Here is a 23,955-nt window from a genome sequence, read left to right on the forward strand (position 1 = left end):
CATGGTTGGCATCCTTGTTCGGGTTTGTACACTACCAGTAAACACAGTAACAAAAATTGGTGGGAAATCATTACTTGCCTTTACTGTAGTTTTGGTATTAGACATGCCTGACATTAGAGGGGAAGGTGCCCAATTTAAGGTGTGGAGGTAGGGTGTTCAGGAGTCCAAAATACTTACTGGACTCCTGGTAAAGGGCCACAGCCAAAGGTTTCTGCAGGGGGGCTGAGGTTTGGAGTAGTTTGGCTCAGGATGTCTCTAGTGTGACTGGCATCCCACATGCTAGAAAACAGTGGAGGCACTATTTCAACAACCTACAAAGGTGCAAGAGGGATACAGTCAACCAGTGGTTGATTGAGTTTCAAACTGATGACATCCCACAGTTTTGTAAGTATGCAAATAAAACAATATTTTAACACATAGAAAGCTAAACATAGGCAAGACTGGTATGTATAATCCTTTTCTGTTCTTTTCTTTTCTTTCCAAAACTAATGCAAAAGGGGGGTTCAGGCACCTAGGCAGCGAGACATTTCCCTGTGGTACATTTGGGTGGGGATACATGGGCTGAACTGACAACCAGCTGCAGAGAAATATGGCTGTTTAAAAATTCCCTGTGGGCAAAGAGAAGCACACACTGCCATGCTCACAGCTTTAATAACCAAATGCACGGAGGCAGAAAAAGTAATTAGTGTTGTGCTCAGTGTATAATATATGCTTATGCAACTACAACATGTAGAAGTGTGCTACAGCATGGAAGACATCTTGCTATTGTAGTCACATTTATGCTCCAGTATGAGTTTTAGGTACTGTTCCCTAGATACTGTGAAGGGGGTAGTGGTCCACACACACTGATTATAAAAGCACTACCCATTGTGCACTGCATTCTTACTGCCACTGACACACCCTCTGGCCAGCCTGGTGCTGATGTCTGCCATATTGCTCGGTGTCTCATGTTCCATTGGGGACTATGGACATTGTTTTCCCCCTGTGCATTTGGTTATTGAAGTTGTAGGCATGGCAACACACTCTTCTCTTTGCCCACAGGGAATTTGCAAAAAGCCATATTTCTCTGCAGCTGAATGTCACTTCAGCCATGTGTCCCCAGTCAAATGTACCATGGGGAAATGTCACACTGACTAGGCATCTGAACCCATGTAGTAGATAGGGTGCATACTTCAATATAATACTTCAGATAAAATAGTTGTAGAATTGTCCACAGCACCACAACACCAAACTAAGAACCAGTAAAAAAACAGTAGACCTTCTTCGAGGGAGCAAAATATTTTATTGGATGAGCACTTTTATTCAAGGAACTTCTTCAGAGCAATAATTAAATACAAAGCACACTCCTAAATACCCCTCATCATATATCACATGTTAAAACAGAACCAATGAGATTTAAAACACTAAATCAAAATTTAAAATGTCGAACACCATAAAATTTAAATTTTAAAAATGCAGTAATAGAACAAGAATCATTGAACCCAGGGTGGCTGCAGGCATTAAACAGTAACTGCCATACCAACTCTTTTTTATCTAAATGTTCATCAATAACCCATCCCTGAGTATCTTTTTTAACTTCTTCAATAACTAAAAAGTTAAAACTGTGGTTAACATTTTTCTCCACATGCCTATATAATGTATTTGTGTTTTTTTTTTGTTCCTGATGTCTAAACTGTGCTCATACACCTGCCTCTTGAACTCCTACTGCTCTTTCCTATATAAAATGCAGCACATTGGTTACATTGCGCTAAATACACAATACTAGATGTGTTGCAAGAATAACAACCCTTTATGTGATATACACATTGATTGATGGTGAAAGGGTCAGCAGTGTTAACATAATGACATGAAGAACACATTCCACATTTTTAGTGCCAAATCTGCATGTATTTGGAATAGTAATAGATCTCCTCTCTAAATAACGTTTGAGTGTATATCACATAAAGGATTGCTATTCTTGCAACATATCTAATATTGTGCATTTAGAGCAATGTAATGGAAAAGGTGGGGGATAAACCACTGGTAGTGTATAAAAAGGGAAGATCATGCAAAAGTTAGTGCAATGTAACCAATGTGCTGCATTTTATATAGGAAAGAGCAGTATGAAGTTCAAGAGGTGGGTGTATGAGCACATTTTTGACATCAGGAACAAACAAACTACAAATGCATGGGTGTGTTTTTATTCAATTATTGTTCTGAAGAAGTTCCTTGAATGAAAGAGCTCAACCAATAAAATATGTTGCTCCCTGGAAGAAGGTCTACTGTTTTTTTACTAGTTGTAGAACTGTGAAACTGCATTGTATGTCACATATGATAGTACTAATTTTATCTCTTTTTTTCTTTCTCCCAGTCCCTTATCTATGTTTTTTTTATTTTATTTTCTATTATGTGTCAAAATGTCTTCATGTCATCCATCTGAAACAAATCACTAAATGCTTCACAGCACAGTAAGTTAGTCCATCTCCAGTGGATCAGCCTGTCCCCACTCCACCAGTTGCAACACCAGTTTCCAGCACATCTGGGACCCAACCTGGCAGCACTGCCTCTGCTGCCCCTTCACTAACTGCACCCTCAGGTAGTACTGCCATGGCAGCTGGTGCTGTGGTACTCCCTAAGAGTAGTGGTGGAGGTGTGGATTTTTCACCTACCAGGAGATGCCAGGGTTGGTGAGTAGGGCTGTACATGGCAACATTGGTGCAAGGGTATGCCATATGGAGAGGTTGCTTTCCCTCATGGTCCATAGGAGGAGAATATGTCAAGCACTCCAGCAGCCAGCAGAGTAAGGGGACAGTGATGACAGTCCATTGGGTGAGGACTAGTTTCTCACTATCTTTATGTTTGATGGGCATGAGCCTGTGTTGTCCCCTCCCTCACCCCAATCATGGTATCCCTCAACCTTTTGTGTCCCTCATTGTCCCTGTGTCTCATTTATTTTGTTTGTCTATTTTCTTTGCATTTGCTTCCTATCCCATCCAAATTACCTGACCTAGAAATACCAATGTCCCTTACTCAACATTCCTCTCTTACTGAATTAAAAAACAAAAATAATGGGCACCTGTTCCAGAAAAATAAACACCATTCCATACATAGCTCTCCATTTTGCACACATGTCTTCTTGACACAATTGATTTAATTAGCTATACAACATGGTTGCATTGTTGTCACTCCTCTTTGTGGCTGTGACAGTCCAAATTCAGTTATTTGGCACATATTTTCATTTTACACTGTTAAAAAAATGGATAGCTATGGTTCTTTCCTACTTCCCTCCTACACAGTCCTATATAGTTTTCCCTTTAATCTTCCCCCTGCTTTCTCACAATTTTACCACTTTCCTATGTACCACATTTTAACACCTATAGTGTGGTCAAAAATGGAATCACACACAACACCCATAAGTACCAAAAAGTGCAATGGATCCTTTCACTTTTTGGCGTCTATGTTTGCTCACCAATGCCAAGTGATGGTGAGCAGCTCTGCAATGCTGTGGTTGCCTCTGCACAATGCCGCTTAACCATGCTGAGCTAATTCAATGCACAGTAACACATGCTGAATGCACTATAAAGAATAATGTCATTGCATTATCACTGTTTATTTAAAAATATTAGATACACCTGGATTTGAGAAATGTGTCATTGCATTTATACCTGCTGACACAGAGTCAGCTAGATACAGGTATGTTTCATACACTCAATACTAACTCTCAGAGTTTTAGAAACAAGCCCTGTGTTTGTGCACTGCTTGACTAAGTGCAAACAGGGAAAGTAGTGGAAATGTGTATCGCTCACAAGTGTAAACACTTTGCCTACCATCACCAAACACTTTGCCCACCATTGCACAAACCTACTGCTTGCCGTTGCTCTATGCAAACTAAATATTAACATGTATTAGTTCTATTTACTGTCCATTTAATCTTCATGCCGTGAAACTACATGTGGAACATAACAACATGAATGGCCTATCTAAGAATATGTCAGATATTTACAATGCAGCCTTGTGTTACCTCCCACCATGCACTATAACCCTAGTATCTCAGTACTTGTTCAGAAATATATCAACTACACAACAAAAATTAATAACAAATGTTGTGTGATATACCCTGCACATCAATCTGGTAACATGCAGCACTAGAACTATCTTCACAATTGAACATTCAAGCCTCCCAACATCTTCTCTCCAACATTCAGTGCTGATGTCATCCACTATAAGTTGTCCTGCAACTTTGTAAAAGTCAGACATTTGCCATAGTGCTTGTATAAATTACTGAGTTCTCTAGTCTGTGTACTTATATAGGTAGGGGGTCCTGTTCTCACTGTAGTCATCTAGGTTGTGTTTGTACACTTGCTTGATATTAAAGAGAGCCTTTTACACAAGCATATGGGATGCTGATATTACAGTATTCTCCTCACCAGAGGCTGCTAATGTCATCATCTATAAATTGTTGTCTGAGACTCCCCAAATCAGACTTGAGTTGTAGCAGTTACCTTAAGTCCAGAGGTCTGTAGTTAGTGTACTTTAATAGTTAGGGGTTCTGTTCTCACTAAAGTCAACTGTGTGTGTGTGTGTGTGTGTGTGTGTGTGTGTGTGTGTGTGTGTGTGTGTGTGTGTGTGTGTGTGTGTGTGTGTGTGCGTGCGTGTGTGTGTATGTATGTGTGTGTATGTGTGTGTGTATGTATATATATGTGTGTGTGTGTGTGTGTGTGTGTGTGTGTGTGTACGTGTGTGTGTGTGTGTGTGTGTGTGTGTGTGTGTGTGTGTGTGTGTGTGTGTGTCCACTTGACATTAGAGAGAGCCTTTTACACCAGCATGTGGGACACTGCTATTACCATATTTTACTCATCAGACACTGCTGATGTCATCACCTATAAAGTGTTGTCTGAGACATCTTAGGTCATACTTGAGCTGTGGCGCTTGCCTTAATGCAAAGTTTTGTACTTGGTGTACTTAGGCAGGGGTTCTGTTCTCACTGCAGTCACCTGGGATGTATGGATGTGTGTTTGTGCACTGCCTGATATTATAGAGAGCCTTTTACACCAACATGTTGGACACTGCTATTACCTTCTTCTCCTCACCAGATACTGCTGCTGTCATCAGCTACATCTGATTTGTGGATGTGCCCTATTTCTACCATGGCAGGGTCAGAGACTGTCTTGAAGGCCAGACAGAGGTCACCTCTTTCTATATGATAGAGATTTCAGTGACATGGCTTTCAGTCTTTACACATACATCATGGCATGGATTGTAGGCCCTGTGTTTTCTTGGTGAGAAATGCTTGTGGTCTCTCCAGCTGCTGCAGGTGCCTGGTTAGGTTCATGCAAAAGGGAGTATTATACTCTATTAACATTCTAATGAGGTTTGAGTACAGTGTTGTTATATAATCCTCAGATCTGAATATGATGGTGTAACTTATGATGTGCACAATGGAGCCTTTCCATACCACGGTCCATACTTGGTGGTCAAAGTTTAGATTGCTATCTATGTGTGTTCCCAGGTCATGCACCACTGGCTTTCAGCACAGGGGAGTGTTGTCAATACTGTAGTTAGCAGAGAGTTCCACTTTGCAAAAAGACAAAAATAAATATATATTTTTGCATGTATTTGTAGATTTCGTGGCTTTGTTTTGTCTATGGCAGCCCCTGCTGTGGTATGTTATCATCATTGGTGAACTTACTGATTGCACCTAATATGCAAGAATCAGCAAACTGGTGTATACTTCAGCCTGAACTGTCAATAAATAGATTCCAAACAGTAAAGGGCCAACACAGATCCCTGGGGTATGCCAGTGGTGACAGCTCTACTGGTTCAGGTTGACTCACCAACTTTCACAGCATGTGTTCTGTCAATAAGCCAACTGGTTACCCATCTAATGATACAAGGGTTAATACCCAACTGGGAGAGTGTCTCAATTATACCTGAGTGGGTGATTGTGTCCAAACCCTAAGCCAGTTCAGGATAGACAGTATGCACTGCCTTACCGTCATCCAGGCCCATCACTCAGAATCAATGGCCTGTGACAACATCACAGATCACCTATAGCATGACTCAGCACATATACCTTCCTCACACAGTTGAATACACACTTCAACACACCCTCTACACAGACTTTGTTCCCATAAAAGGGTGTACATAAACATGCATCCATCTTAGTGGGAGAGGGGTTGACAGCACTTGATGCATGTATGTATAGACACATCCTGACTCTCCTCACCTGTGAGGTAGACCAAAATGTCATCATGAACCTTTTCTAAATGGACACTAGTAATATCCCAGCTGTTTACAACAGACCTGTATGAGTTGTTAGTGCTACATCATGTGTGTTGCATCTGTTACATGTCCTCAAGGGGGTCATTGAGGGCATGCATAATGACAACACTATCATCCTGTGGAATTTGATAAACTCAAGGCATTTGGCACAAATCCACACAGAGGTATTCGATCAACACTGTCAGATGTGGCCATAAACAGCTATATCACCAAGTGGGTAGACCAGTGTATCACATACGTGGCCTCTCACTATGTTGAAATGTGTGAAGTGACCTATATCTCAGGTCCAGTGATCAGGTCTGTACATCAGGGCCATCTGCTAGGCGTTTTCCTGTCCATTATTTAAGTCATAGATGTCACAAATGACATACACATCCAATGCCAAAACAGCTGTCTGAAGGACTACAGATTGTGGATAATCATTGACTCCAACTGTGATATTAATATAATACAGACATTATCAATACACACCAAAGATTGCTACCACAGTCATGACAACATACGAGATGAAAGAAAAACATGGGGGGATTTTTTACGTTATGAATACAAACACACAGCCCAAGGATAATGTAGATGACCTCTGGTTATTACAGTTGCCCACCCTTACTGTAAATTTGATCTGGGACACTCCTCCCAGTCCCATCTCATCAACTCATTCTACTTAATACAGAGATCATTTGGGAAGGCCAATCCCCTTAGTTTCTTAACCTTGAATTATCGCCTGTTCCTCCTCTTCCCCTTTCCACTTTACTAAAAAAAAAACTTTATTCAGCTACTTTTACTGTATTTGTATTCCCTCCTCCTACTCTATTATTTCATTTTACTTTTCTGCTACTTGCTGCTTGCTCTCTAAAATGTTCAATTGTATCTTTTCTGTTGCATTTATTACTGCTCATTTATAGCCCGTTTAAATTGTAAGTGTTATTCTAAGCTTCTTAGTTTTGGTTTAAGCACTTAGGCTTTAGGCCTACCCCTTAGGTTTCCCTCACCTTTTTCCCCCAGATTCTGACAAATATGGATGAACAATTTCCTACAGTTTCTCCTGCCAGTCTGGTTGATATGGGTGCCCTGAAACAGTGTAGCAACAACCAACTACTACTAACACCTAGGAACACAATTTATGAGAGATGCAGTTACATTAGTATCTTAGAGTCTATGCTCTCTCCCTCACAAGCCAATATATCTGGCATTGAGAAGGTAGTCAACATAATCACTACACCTCAGATACCACCCACACCTATACAACACACACCCACATGTCCTCAACAAAAACATACCCAAACAAAAGAGACCTCCAAGGCAAAAACACATGGGATCTCCACAGCCCTCCACACCATACAGTATACCACACATGGTCCACACACCTGTGTCTCACAGCCAATAAGGCTTAACCATAAACCCACATTATTAGGCATAGGATACTCTATTGTGAGACACACAGATGTGCCTCTCACCAGGCTGGATAAGGAGAAAGCCATGGTTATTTGTCTGTCAGGTGTCAGAATCCGCCATATCACATATCACTCAAGTCTGTCAACAACAGGTACTGTTAGGACTCTGTCATAGTCCATGTTGGTATGCATGACTTGATATGTACCTCCCTGGGCTATATGAAGAGAGACATGATTGAGCTCACTGAATATGTGTCCCAGGCAGGTATGTCCCTAGCCTTAAGCAGCATTCCTTAAGCAGCATTCTGCCATCACACAGAATGGTGCCTCAATGCAAACAGAAAATGATTGACTTTAACAATTGGTTTAGTTTTTGGTTTCATTCCAGGGGGAATCTAGTACCTGACAGTCTGGGAAATTATGATTGACAGACCATGACACTTTGCCAGAGATGGCCTGCATCTGTTTAATTTCAGCTTCAGGCTTCTGGCAAAGGCTCTTGCCTCTCCCATAATACCTTTCTTAGGAAAAGTAATAAGGTTTAAACTACAAACATAAAAGTTTCAACAAAATGCAAATTAAAGGTCATGCTGCTAAAAATCAGGAGTCTAAACATGAAACTGCAGTCATTGCAAGCATTCTTAACTCTGGACGATGCTGATATCTGCACAGTCACAGAAACCTGGTTCAAAGCTGAGGATAGCACCCCAGCCTTACCTGATGAGTCATCCTTTCATGCATTCAGACCCCAAACTGTGGGCAGTAAAGCCAAAGGAGGTGGAGTTTTAATATATATTAAAGACATACACACCTCTAGGCTGGCCAAACAGTATGACACACAGGAGACACTCCAGGTGCAGTTAACCATTGACAAGACCCCTACTCAAATCATAGCTAGCTACCAGCCCCCAAATCTGACTCAAGAGACCCAATCTGCCTATCCAGACCTTTTCAAATCTATCAAGATTCAACTGTTTATCCTGATACTCGGTATCTTTAACTACCCAAACATAGATTGGAAGAACTACTCATGCCAGAACACAAATGCCCAGAGATTCCTCGATTTTGTCAATGCAAACATCTTGGAACAGCTAGTCAATACCCCCACAAGAGGTCATAATATCTTGGACTTGGTATTAACCAACATGAGTAACCACTGCAGCATCCCTACAGTATCATCCACCCTGATAAAATCCGACCATAAAGTGGTCACGTTTGAAGTCACCATCTCCCATGACCCCCCTCTAGCTAGGGTCAAACAAAAAAACTTCTCCAAAGCTGATTACAGCCTCTGAGTGATGGTATAAACAGCTTCACAGCCCCCTCCCCCTTTGTAGGAACTGGCACCAATATCCAAAACTACACCAAAGCACTATATGGGCATTTATATAGATGCATGGAATCAGGAATACTGACAGAGCTAAACTATCATCTGCAAGGAAGAGTAAACCTGTCTGATGGACATCTGCACTGATAGAACCCATCTAGTCAAAGCAGGGGAAGCTACCTCAAGCAGTAGACCCATAGTGAGAGACATACCCCAGGGCTTGGTCTTGGAGCCTCTGTTATTCGGATATACTTTTCTGAGGTGCAGGCCAAAGCCAGCGGGCTAAAGCTGACCAAGTTTGCAAATGACTGCAAGCTGGGTGTTGTCATCAATTCCCCTAGTGATGTGGACATCCTCCAAGAGGGTCTTACCCAGACAAATAATTGGTGCCAGAAACATGGCCTCAAGCTGAATACCAAAAAATGCATCATCATCCCCTTTGGGGAGATTGATGTCCCCACAAATTATCACATTAATAACAACAATCTAAGCACGCTATCGGTTGTTGATTGAATATTTTAGTATGGATTTGTGTCAAATGTCTTGGCCTGGTCAAGTTCCACAGGATGATAGTGTTGTCACCATGCATGCCCTCAATTACTTCTTTGAGGACATCTGACAGATGTAACAGACATGATGTAGCATTAACAACTCACACAGGTCTTTTGCACACAGCTGTAATATTATTAGTGTCCATTTAGAAAAGGTCCATGATGACATGGTGGTCTACATCACAGATGTGGGGAGTCAGGAAATCTCTACACATGCATGCAGCAGGTGCTGTCCTCACTCAACTCAAATGAATGCCTGCTGATATACACCCTTCTAGAGGAACATAGTCTGTGTGTCTTAAAGTGTGCATTCAACATATCAGGAAGGTGTATGCGCTGGGTCACTCAAATGGCTATCTGTGATGTTGTCACAGTTCATTGATTCTGTCTGATAGACCTGGAAGAAAGTGAAACAGTGCATACTGCCTATCTTGATCTGGCCTAGGATTTGGGCACAATCCCCCACACAGGTATCATTGAGAAACTCTCCCAGCTGGGGATTAAAATAAATGTAACTAGATGGGTAACCAATTGGCTCAGTGACAGAACACATACTTTAAAAGTTGGTGAATCAACCTGTATTATTAGAGCAGTCACTAGTGGCATACTCTAGGGATCTGTGCTTGGCCCTTTACTGTTTGGAATCTATTTCTCAGCAGTTCAGGCTAAATTATACGGCCTTTGACTTACTACGTTCGCTGATTCTTGCATACTGGGTGCAATCATTAAGTCTAACTATGATGATATACTACAGGAGGGGCTAACATAGACAAATGATTGATGACTAAGCCTCACGGTCTACAAATAAAAGCAAAAATGCATCTTTATTTTGTCCTTCTGCAAAGTGGAATTCCCTGCTAATTGCATCATTGACAACATTCCTGCTATGCTGAAACCCACTGATGCAAGCACTGGGAACACATGTACAATCTGAACTTCAACTAACAAGTGTCCACACTGGTATTGCCTATGTTGTGCACATCATAAGTCCCACCATCGTATTCATATCTGAGGATTATATTACTGCACTGTGCTTAAACCTCATTAGATCACTGTTGTTGTTGTCTTTCGACTTTTCCCGGTTAGAGGTCGCCGCAGCGGAACTCCGGTCCGCTAATGATTGGGAGTAGATTTTGATGAACGCCGAGGTGCCAGCTCAGTGTTCAACCTTCAATGAAGGCATGCCCATTTACACATCTTTCGAATGCCCACACGACCACGGGGAGGACATGCAGACTCCACACAGAAGGCACTCCCCACACTCCAACCAAGAATCGAACGGGAGAACCTCTTGCTGTGAGGCAACAACTCTACCGCTGCACCACCACGGAAGTAATAGAGTATAATGATATAATTGCATGTACCTCACCAGATACATCCAGCAGCTGGAGAGACCACAGTGGTTTCTCACCAAGAAAACACAGGGCCTACAATCCATGTCATAATGTATGTGGAGAGACTGAAAGCCATGGCACTGTAATCTGTATTGTATAGGATGAGGTGACTTCTGCCTGGCCTCCAGGCCAGTCTCTGACCCTGCTCCAGTAGGAATAGTGCATATCCACATATCAGATATATCTGATCACATCAGCAGTGTCTGTTGAGAAGAATATGGCAATAGCAGTGTTCCACATGCTGGTGTAAAATGCTCTCTCTAATGTCAATTAAGTTCACAAATACACATACACACCCACCCACCTGAGTTGACTTCAGTTTGAAAAAAAAACCTACATATCTAAGTACACAGATTACAGAACCCTGTATTTAAGGCATGCACCACAGCTGAAGTCTGACTTGAAGTGCCTCAGACAACACTTTATAGGTGATGACATCAGCAATATCTGGTGAGGAGAAAATGGTAATAACAGTGTGCCACATGCTGGTATAAAATGCTCTCTGTAGAGTCAAGCAAATTCACAAACACACTCCAGTTGACTGGAGGGAGAATAGATCCCTTGCCTAAATATACAGACTCCAGAGCTCAGTACTTTATGTGGGTGCCACAGTCAGACTTTTACAAGGCTGCAGGAAAAATTATAGTGGATGACATCAGCACTGGATGCAGGAGAGAAGATGTTGGGACACCTGCATAGGTTCATAGGTTCATAGGAGGTTACTAGGCTAATAGCCCTATGGCCTTTACAAATCTAGCCGTGTATAAACCCAAGTACCCTTATTGAGAACAGTTTCATGGCTGTTGTTAACACAGCAATTTTGTGATCAGTACTGACTGCCCCTGTCCATGAAGGGCATAGCTGCCAACTCTGGGGTGAATTTACAGTTGCCCATCCAGTTGGCAAAGTTGTGCTTGAATAGGGTCATTGAGAAGCTCTGCTTCACATGCAGTGAGAGCCTATTAAAGAGGAGTGAAATCACTGGGAGATATATCTGTCCCTTCAGCATGTTCTGTTTATGTCACAGACTAGGTTGAGATCTGTGGAGCAAATTATTCTTGTCTCATTTGATTTGCAGATATCCAGCCTTTCTATTAGAACAGGATCTGAGACTGCGCACAGGTCACCTCTCAGCAGCCTGTATGATACTGAGTACAGTGACAGGGCTTTCAGTCTTTACATGTATGTCATATTTTGGAGGTCCTGGATTTTCCTGGTCAGAAACCTCTGTAGTATCTCCAGTTGCTGCAGGTGTCTGGTGAGGTACATACACAAGGGAGGAATGTACTCAATGAGTGGTCTTATAAGGGTAAAGTACAGCAGAGCTATGACCTCTCTGTTCTTGGATATGATGCCCTTATTTATGAGGTGCACAATGTAGAATGCTTTTCTTACCACTATGGACACATGGTTATTGAAGTTTATATTACTTTCAACCTGTGCTCCCAAGTCTTGCAGCACTGAGTTTGAGCTTACAGGGGTGCTATATGTATCATAATTGTCATGTGTACTTCTTTGCCAAAGGGTACAATGAGGCATTTTTTGCATAAGTTTCATTCCATGAGTTTGGCACCAATAATTTGTCTGTGTTAGTCCTTTCTGTAACATGTTAACATTGTTGGGGACTTTATATGATTGCACACAGTTAAAAGTCATCTTCAGACTTGGCAAGCTACAGGCCATCTACCTTTGGCTGGAATTCAGAGAAATAGTTTCCAAACAATAGAGGTCCCAGCACATATCCTTGTGGTACTCCACTGGTAACTGGTATACTGGTGGAGGTGGACTCCCCAGCTTTGAGTCAGTGAGCCAGTTGGCTACCCATTTACTAACGTATGGGTTCATCTCCAAATGTGAGATTTTCTCTATGATACCTGAATGGGGGATTGTGTCAAAGGCCTTGGCTAAATAAAGATGGGCAGTATGTCCTGCTTTTCCTCATCCAGAGCTTTGGGGGCATTCTCAAAGATGTCTACTAGGTTTAATATGCAAGATCTACCTTGACAAAACTAAACCAGGTTGGGTCAAGAGTATTGAAGGATGCCTATGTCCTTCTGGATAAGGTCCATGATGATTCTTTCCATAGACTTGCAGATAAGGCTGGTTAGGCTTATGGGTCAATAGTTCCCAGGGTCAGTTGATGGATGTATAGGCATGTTCAACTGTAAAGATAGTTCTAGTTCTGCATGTTACCAGATTAATGTGCATTGCATATCACACATTTGTTATTAATATGTAATTAATTTATGTAGTGTAGTTGATATATTTGTGAACAAGCACAGGGAGACCAGTGTTGCAGTACACAAGGAGAGTCAACACATGGATGAATTGTAAATATGTGACATATTCGTAGATAGCACCTTCATTTTGTTATATTTTACATGTAATTTCATGGCATGAAGACTACGTAGACAGTAAACAGCATTAATACATGCTAATATTTGCTCTGCATTGTGTAGCTGCAACCAATAGGTTTACTTGATGGTTGGCAAAGTATTTGTGCATGCAAGATACACATTTCTATTACTTTCCCTGTTTGTGCATAGTTAAGCAGTACACAAATGTGAGCCGCATTGGTGAAAGTCTGAGAGTTAGTATTGAGTCAATGAAACACACCTGCTGCTAGCTGACTTTGTGGCAGCAGGTGTAAATGCATTGACATGTTTTTCTTGAGGCCAGATTATACTGGGTTTGAATCCAGGTGCATCTAATCCTTTTAAATAAATAGTGATAATGCAATTATATTATTCTTTATAGTAAATTCAGCAAATGCTACTGTGTGTATGCAAGTGTGTGTGTGTTGAAGCATTGCATAAAGATAATCACAGCACTGTAAAACAGCTCACCATTGGTGAGCAATGCCAAACTTCATGCAGACATGGATGCCAAAATGTAAAGGAATCCATTGCCTTTTCTGGTAATCATGTGTGTTGCATGTGATTCTATTTTTGACCAGATTATAGGTGTTAAAATGGGATTAATAGAAAAGTGGTGAAAAGCAGGGGAAAGAACAAAGGGAAAGCAATATAGGAATGTGCAGGAGGAAGGTAGGAAAGAACCATAGCTAACTAATTCTTCAACAGTAAAAACTGAAAATATGTGCAGAATATTAGCTGAATTTAGACTGTCACCTCCACAAAGAGGGCTGACAACAACATAATCATGTTGTACAGCCAACTGGACTAAATTGAGTGTGTCAAGAAGACTTGTGTGCAAAATGCAGAGTTATGTATGAAATTATATTTTCTTTTGTGGGACAGGTGCTCATTTTTTTTAATTCATAAGAGAGGAACGCTGTCTAAGGGATGTAGATATTTCTGGGTCAGGTAAGTCAGGCAGAAGTGGAAGCAAATACAAACAAACAAGACTAGACATAAGGAAGGTGAAGGACACAAAAGGTTGGGGGAAACAATGATTGGGGTGAGGGAGTGGATAACACAGGCTCATACCTGTCTAACATGAAGACAGTGAGAATCTAGTCCTAACCCACTGAACTGTAACCACTGTCCCCTTACTCTACTGGCAGCTGGAGTGATTGACATCATCTCCTCCTACATACTATTAGAGACAGAGCAGCCTCTCCATCTGGCATAGGCATACACCAGTGGTACAGTGCACAACCGTATGCACCAACTCTGGCATCTCCTGGTGGGTGATGAAATCTCCACCTGTGCCACTGCTCCCAGAGGGTATCAAAGCACCAGCTGCCACAGTTCTACTACCTGAGGGTGCAGGTAGTACAGGGGTAAAAGAGGCAGTGCTGCCAGGTTGGGTCCCAGACATGCTGGGCTTTGGTGCTGGAGCCGGTGGGATGGGGCAGGCTGATCCACTGAGGCTGGTCTACCTTGCTGTGCTGTGTAGCATTTAGTGATTTGGTACAGATAGATGACATGGAGACATTTTGATGGCACATAGTATAAAATAATAAAAAAAAAGAGATAGGGCTGTGGTGAGAAAAAAGGAGATAAAATTAATACCATCATATGTGACATACAATGCATTAACACAATTATACAACTATTTTATTTGAAGTATTACATTTAAGTATATTTCCTATCAGATTGCTGAAATCAATCCTTGAAACGTGCATATATTGCACATATGGGTGATCCCATTATACAGATTACAGTTAACAGTATGGCATTTATGCCACTTGTATAGAGTTTAATTTAATATAAATATTAAAGAAATGCAGAATTGTATAGTTGTTTCTAGTGGTAATTGAACCTGGAATCTCTGACTACCATTCTTAGTATGTGATAGCTAAAGCTGGTTTGTGCTTCAGACTAATGTATGCTCTGTTTGCTACAACTGTATAAAAAAAACAAAATCTTTCTTTTACTTTTTACAGTAACACTTCTATGCTGCATACATACCACTTACTTCTCTCAGTCTGTCCATTCGGGTAGCATGAGCCTGTCTATTGAACTCTATTTTGGCATTAGCTGGTGAAAGAACAGAAAAGACTAGAATATTGCATTATGCATACCAGCTTTACCTATATTTAGCTTTACTTTCTATTTTCATACTTACACAACTGTGGGATATCCCCTGTTTGAAATTCAGTCAACAGGTTGACGGTATCCTTTTTGCACCTCTGTAGGTAATTAAAATGGTGCCTATACTGTTCTCCAGTGCATGGGATGCCAGTAGCACTGGATATACCTGATCCAAACTACTCTAAGCCTCAAACTTGTACTGGGAGCCAGAATAGTCTCCTTGCAGAAGCCTTAAGCTGTGGTGCTTTAGTAGTAGAACTCCTGGACACCCCACCTCTGTGCCCTAATCTGGACTGCTTTCCAACTAACTCCAGACATGTGTAACACCTGAACTAGAACAATGACAACTAATGCCTTCCTGCCAGTTACAGTTATTGTATTTACTGGTAATGCGCAAACCTGAGCAAAGATGCCAACCACATTTAAGTGATATTAAGCAGATACCACCAGTGCCAAGCAGGGAGGAAAGAAGTATTTTAATTTGTAAGGTTAATCTTACAGTTGACCCTAGTTTGATGGGTGAGTACTGCTGTTAGCTTGGAAATATATATTGAAAATCAGGAGGCAACTGTTAGTTAAGTTTGCAGGCATGCACTGAGGGTATAAATATAATGACCTGACACATTTTTTTTGTCTTTATGCACTGGTAAAATTGATTTTTAAAGTGTTGGATTCAAACCTAGGCATAAGGGGCAAAACATTTTCTTCCACAGAAGTGATTTTCCATCTTTGTCACAGAAGTGGCTCCTCACACATAGTCAAGAATCTTTCATACATACAGGTGCCAGTATGAGGTCTCACACATGTATATGTGTTACCCGACAAAGCTCTTGTATATGGATCCAGTTGTGTATGTGTTTTATTTAATTGTGAATACCATCCAAGTCCAGATAGCAGAATCATAATTATAGAAATATAGTAGACAGTATACCCTCAGCCATACATTTGAAAACACAATAACAGTGTCTTATCCCTCATACATATAATTCACATTGGCTCCACTATCTAAAGTATTATAAATGAGAATGAATATAATGGGAAATGGAACAGAAATAAAAATATCTGGAATATCCTGTATTAGTACACAGAACCATGTGTAGAGAAGTCCTACACTTACAGTTGTTACCACAAGAGCACTGACTAAGAGGTTGTATATTTTTTAGTTCATTGCTATAAACTGCATTGTCACAACAGTAAAAATAGGTTGCACCCCCTCTACTAGAAAGCAGGACCATCTGTATTCCAACTTTATACTCACACCTGCTGCCATAGGACTAACTACATGACAAGTCAATAGTTTCTTACACATTCTTAAGTTATCTGTGTTAACTTAAGTGCAATGCTGCTTAGCGTGTTTGTGTAGTGCCCAAAATAATTAATTGCATATATCCATTTTCAGTGATTGACTGTCTCCATCCTGTATGCAGGTGTTCAATGGCTACAGGTTTTGGGGAACCTTGCTAACCACCATGCAATGTCACTTAGTGGCACTGCATGATGGAAAGGTAAAATTGCAACAATGTATCATTTTTAACCTTTAGACCTTTACAGATGCTTGCAGGTATTGTGTCTGCTTCCTGTGTGTGTCAAGTATGCACACTGTTAAGTGTTGCAGAAACCAGATAAGCACAGCTAAACCTGACATTGATTTTCTCCATTTCCCTTGTCTGTGCTAAGCCATGAACCACATAAACACTGGCAAAAATACAAATAAAAATTATAAGGGAAAAGTAGCTGAAATGAAGAAAAGGCAAGCTATGAAATAAACACTACAAAATGTTAGTGCTCATGAAATATTTCTACATAGGTCTGGATTTCAACTCTCACTACAATGAACCTTTAGAGCACTGTAAGGGTGCCTTATCCCTCTTTGCCACACACATGTTTTTGCAGCAGGTATAAGAAATCATTTTGCATACAACCAACTGCAAAATCATCTGAAATACTATAAAATCATACAACAGTTATTTGTACATGTATTAATATCTGATGTAGTGCACTTAGTGATCACACAAGCAGTTATGAGTAGTACTTGCAAATATGCAGCTCTGTCTTACCTCTCTGTGTTTATTGATCATTTTTGTCTTATCTGGCCAGAAATCTAAGACATGCAGTCTGTAAGCCATTCTATAACATTGCCCTTAAAATGTGTGAGAATATTAAATGACAATAATATACAGTTGGCAACTACTGAAGGGGACATTGGGTGTTAATGAATAGAACCTGTGAACTGTGTACTGCTTACTTACATGTCCAACCTTGATAAAATTAATTCTAACACTTTGCAAGTCTAACCTGACACACCTACTTGAGGTAGGGCAGTCTGCATTGTTGTTGTGTTTTCCTTCTCCCGACATGTAATCATTCACAGTTGCAATCAATTAGCAACAAACACTAAGGAAGTGCCTGTACTATGCTTACATCAGCGACACAATGCCAAGTATTTGGGATTCAGCAGTTCTAATGAGCTCACCACTCATTGCATCTTCACCATGTTCACAGCCATAACAAGGCAACCATGTAGCTGGAGAACCTGAAGGTGAAGAGGCTTGTTTATGTGAAGAACACAAAAGAGGCTATTGCTTTGTGAAATATCTGCACAGAAAATTATTGAACTTGAAAAACTATGCTTGCATTTTTTATGCTGAAATGTCATTAAGAAAAATCTGTTTAATATGTGCCCCCCACACCCCCCCTAACTATATATATCAACTCCAGGGTCGCACAACATTGGGGAAGGGGGCAAATGCTTTTCGATGTAATGAACTTTCGATGGAATGAACTTTAGATGAAATTAACTTTCGATGAAATGATAGGTAACCATATATATATATATATATATATATATATATATATATATATATATATATATATATATATCTATATAGGATCCTTTAGGAATACCGACATTCCACAATCCCATGACTCTAAATCCCGAGGACCAGAATCTTGAGATTATGGAATCTCAAAAATAAAAAAATAAATAAAACATGAAACAAACTATTCTAACCTGTATGCAGGGGGGCAAGCCCCCTTGCACTCCCCACACCCCCTGCAACTTAAATATACCAACTTTGAGATCGCACTACAGTGGAGTAAATGGCAAAGTTCCCATTCTGCACTGAACGGCAATCCCCATTCACTACTTTTGAGATTCTGCAATCTTGAGATTCTGGTCCTCGGGATTTAGAGTCTCAGGCTTGTAGAATTTTGGTATTCTGTATTGATGAACGCTGAAAAATGAGAACAGTCACCACGAACAGTATCGTCAAGGCAAATAAAGTCCAATGTCAGCCACAATAAAATCCAAAAGTAGTCACAGTGGAGATGTAAAAATCATTTATTTCAAAACACGGAATAAGCGCCAAGATAGACTAGCTATGCTTCATCAGATACAATAACCCCATACAACTGAAAAGTATATATACCCAACATTTTGGCGGGCTCATTAACACAACCACTCATTATCACCTAAATTAATTAGTGATCATCATTGATGAAAAACAATTCAGGTTGAGAATGAAGCTGAATACCTTTCCCTTATCAATCGCTAAAACTCATACAATATCCGACACTTTATACATTTTAAAACAACTTAGCTTGCAAGTTCCAGTAATGCATAAATATTAAAAGCATCAATCAGAACGAACAAGTGTCTAATAAAACCACTAAAAACAGTGCTATCACATATACATATTGCCGCTCACCTCTTGCATGTAGTACCAGTACCTCTCGGTACATTACTTGCAAATTGCAGCCCATCGCTGAACAACATAAGCGTGTAACTTAGGTATACCCGTTGGAATTACACCATAGTCGCAAGGAGCTTGATAGAAAACAAGTTCTTAGCCGGCAATTTTCTTCATAAAATATGTATAAACACTATATCCCAACATCAACACTGTGACGTTCGCTTTGAGACTAGTCCCTCATCATATACGTAAATGGTATCACATGCACAAGAGACTCAGATAGAGTATCTCATGAAGATGTCTTCCTGGTCCTAGTGCCACCACTTTAATCCATGAAGTGAATAATATATAGCGACATTTCATCCAAAGCAATATCAATCATTTAGAAGAATCAGATATTCACTCATAAAGGAAGCAAATATTCACTCTTAGAAAACATAACAATTAAAGTTACGTTCAGGGACTGGTGGAGATTCCATATGTAGCGGCCATATAAAGGCAACTATTATATTTGAAAACTGGTGCTTCGTAACCACTGTAAATGCATCTGTAAACTAAATATGCATCATAACTATATAAATTATCAAATAATAAGTATATAATATATAATATATAAGAAATCTCATATCTAAATATAATTAGCTAAGCAAAATATTAAAATTCAAAAGAACATACTGTAGATCACAAACTCAATTCATTTAAATTACATTAGCTATTAAAAGCCTAAACCATAAATATTATACATTGCAGATTCCTTTTTGCATAAGAAAGATTTTGATGTAAAATCTCATTCTAGTCCAAATGGACATGTGTATAATTATAAACTGCAACATGTGGTGATTGAAGTATACATTATATTAAACTTACAATGAATAAAGACATTTGTAAAAAATGAAACAATATATACCCATACATGCTTATAAAAAACTTATTGCCTGGCAATACTATGTGTGTTGTGAATTATGGGGATGTCATAGTCATGAAAATTAATAAATAACGCTATCTACGTTCTATCAACACAGGTTTCAAAGAGATGGAGTTATTTAACCCTGGTGGAAGGTGTGCTGCCAATTTCAGGATCCATTGCAATTCGGCTTTGGCCAACATATTCTCTATACTACCGCCTCTTAAAGTAGGCACAATCACCTGAAGGACCCTAAACTTGAAGACGTGAGAATGATTTTCCTTAACATGCCTGGCTAATGCATTCGTTTCATCTTGTTTCCGGATGTCATATAAGTGATCATACATGCGGTCTCTCAACCTTCTTTTGGTTAGTCCTATGTAAAATGCTGTACAAAGGGAGCAGGTGGCCAAATATATCACATTTTTAGTGTTGCAATCAGCATAATGCTTAGGTCTAAAGACAACATTCATCTTTGGATGTTGATAAAACTGCGTCTTACTTAAATTATTACATCTGGGGCAGTGTAGACAAGGATATGTCCCTTTACTCGCTATGTCTCCAAGTAATAAACCAGTAGATTTACACACATTGGTGATATGTTGATCATTGCAAAGTTGCTTCTTAAGATTGTCACTGTTCTTATAGCAAAATTTAGGTGTAGAACCTACAATATCTCTAATCTGCTTGTTTACTGTGAGAACATTCCAGTTCTTCCTGATTACTTTCCTGATACTCTCTACTTCATTGGTATACTTGATGACATAGCATATTCTATTACCATAGAAGGTGGTACCAGGGATAACTTTCTTCCTATACCCACTCGATGTAGACAATTTGTCATTAATGACATAATCAGTGTCTCCAATGATCTCTTGTCTTGTTCTCCTCACCATATTCATATCGTAGCCCCTGTCTCTGAATAGTAGCTCCAGATTATTGGCCTCATTCTGTATTGATCCTATATATATATATATATATATATATATATATATATATATATATATATATATATATTTATACATATTGATTAGCAAATTCTACTTTTATCTGCATTCATTACTTAGAAGTGTACTGCTGGTATGAGCAACAGGTATACATGATTGGCAATACCTTAAAATGGAATGTTCTATGTTAAATATGTTGACATGTTTCAGGGACAGTTCATTTGATAGCAGTTTTAGCATTTCACAGAGGGTTTGTTAGCAAAATGTGTCCTTTGCCTGTTCTTTTTGGGGTGGGGGATCAAAGCTACATTTCTGTTTTGGCACAAACAAGAATATGTTGCTATTGTTACTCTCCTAATGTTGCATCCAGCCTTCCTTTGTGTGTGAATGTAATATGTTGCAACTACACAGTTTCTGTTGTTCATATTTCAAATATCTAGATTGTTGTATGTTTCTCCAGTGGGTAATAGTGAAATTCTACCTTTTTCTGTTTTATCTTAAAACAGGAATTTTTTTAGTTATGTGATAGTTAATGTTTCTGTTATGTTTTAAATCACTTAAGACTATGACACCCAGGCTTCTCAATCACAGAACCCCCTGAGAATGAGTTAATTGTAGAAGCTTTTAGCTAACATGATACCTTTCTGTTTGAGAACGGTCATGGAGATATGTCAGGCAGAATCCATATCAGGCAGCAGATAGTTGCAGATGTAAATGCAGTAGGTGGCTGCAGCAGGACATATGATCAGGTACAGCATAGGGTCAGTGATATGATCTCATCTACAGAGAGGACAGAAGTTGCAGTGGCCTGTGATCAGGTTGGTACTGGGGTGTCTGCTACAGAGCCACTACTAAGATCAAATGACTAGTCCCTACCCACTGTCAGGGATCCAGATAGCTCCTAAGAAATTGCAGAACAGCATATCCTTGACATTGATGCTACTGTTTCAGGGACAACAAGTATGCCCACGAGGAGCTTCCAAATAGGCTTATGTGTCTCAATTGTTCAGTACTTTTGTATAGTAAAATATTTACAGCAATGCATTAGTTTTGTTTAAGAGAAACTGATTGTGGGAGGATTGTAGATTGTTACAGTTAACAACATATTCTAATTGATTACACGTGGACTTAGGTTGGACTTGTTATCCAAGTTCTTGTTGAAGGTATTGTTAATGGACATATAAAGGGAAAAAAGTTTTAACCTCATGCGTTACTATTAACTGTGATGATGTTATATTTAGCCTTTGCTTACCTTCCAGCACTGGAAGCCTACAATCATCTGCACATGGTAAGCCAAACATTTTATGTCAGTACTGATGCTCAGTTCAAAGAAATATTTAATTTGTGATGTTGATGTCAAGGCTGTTGTGTGTATTGCTGCACTGTCTGTAATAATGGCACCACTGTTAGTTTGTTAGCATATATTGTACTATAGTAGTGTAGGTATTAAATTATTCCTGTGTTTGTTGTTTATTATCACAGGTGATCCTGACAGTGGAAGTGTGGGACTCCTACCACCTGATGTCAGACTATCAGCAGACTCTGATGATGATGGTGGCCAAACAGAGGCACAGTTGGGAGGAGGGGAGTTTGAATCTGACACTGAGGTTGACATTCAGCCATCGTCTGTCTGTGGGACACAGCCTGTAGGCCTACGCCTACCAATTCCAGTAAGCCCACAGATATTGGACAGGTGGCGGGTGAGACACTCAATTAGGGAAGTGTGGTTACTTCTGCTTCAGTGCCAAATGACTCTGGCCATAGCCAAAGTGTGGGCAAGGTGCCATGGACGGCAGTTGTTAAGGGTGCTTGGAGGAGGCCTACTATCCATCCTCTGTCTCATCCAGGCGTGTCTTCCTGTGCCACTCAAAGTATGTTTAGGGCCACCATGGAGGCACAGACATGTTTCCTTAGGTGCTCCAGAGAAATTCTTATGGTTGTAGATGTGGCACAGCTTGACATGCATGACTGCCTCCACCATGTTGCTGATTCAATGGTTTTGGATGAATGACACATTGGAAAAGGCAGAGTCTGTGATGGAATGTCTGCTGGGAGTGGGATGACATCCTCATGGGCATAGGTCAGGTACATCTTCTGCTGTTAGCAAACATGGCCATGACTAATCACATTCCAATAGTGGCAGGTACTTTCACTGTTCTATCAGTGGTTGAGGTGTCCACACCCAGACATGGCAGGCCATGGTGTCATGGTCCTGGGCATCCTCGTGATTGCAGCTTATCCAGCAGATATCAGTCATGCTCAGGTAAAAGAAGTGCATTTGACCATAGGCGTGGACATGCCAGTGCAACTCTAGACAGAGACAGTTCTCATGGTTGGGTACAACAACGATGAACTGCCACCTCTACCATGCACACCTTACACCTGTCCAACATGCCAATACATAGAACTAGCACAGAGCTTGGCTGTGTTCATGCAGATGCTCACACACCATTTTTACCTGGAGAACCCATACAGACACACACAACAGTTACAATGTTTTGCCACGAAGCTTAAAGCTTATTTTGTATCACTGCCTGCTTCTCTTTCTTACTAACACACACTCACAGACCTTTTGTGTCAGCCTAGTCTTCCTGACCCCCCCACACACACATACACACACACACACACACACACACACACACACACACACACACACACACACACGCACACACGCACACACACACACACACACACGCACACACACACACACACACACACACACACACACACACACACACACACACACACACACACACACACACAAAACGCCCTGTGCAAGTGATGATAACTGTACCATATCCCTGTTTTCTATCTTTTGGATTCAGGGATACATAACATTTGTGTCTGATTCTTAGGGTGCATGGCTGACTCAGTGCTTAGCCTAGCTGCATTTCTGATGTTGAATTGTTAATTGTACCTTTGACTTATATTGGTCTTAGAAAGTATTGTTAATGATCTTATGAGGGTTGTGAAGTCTGAACCTGAAAAG

The sequence above is a fragment of the Protopterus annectens genome, chromosome 3.part0, assembly GCF_019279795.1.
Source record: "Protopterus annectens isolate FY-2018-M chromosome 3.part0, PAN1.0, whole genome shotgun sequence".
Taxonomy (NCBI): Eukaryota; Metazoa; Chordata; order Ceratodontiformes; family Protopteridae; genus Protopterus; species Protopterus annectens.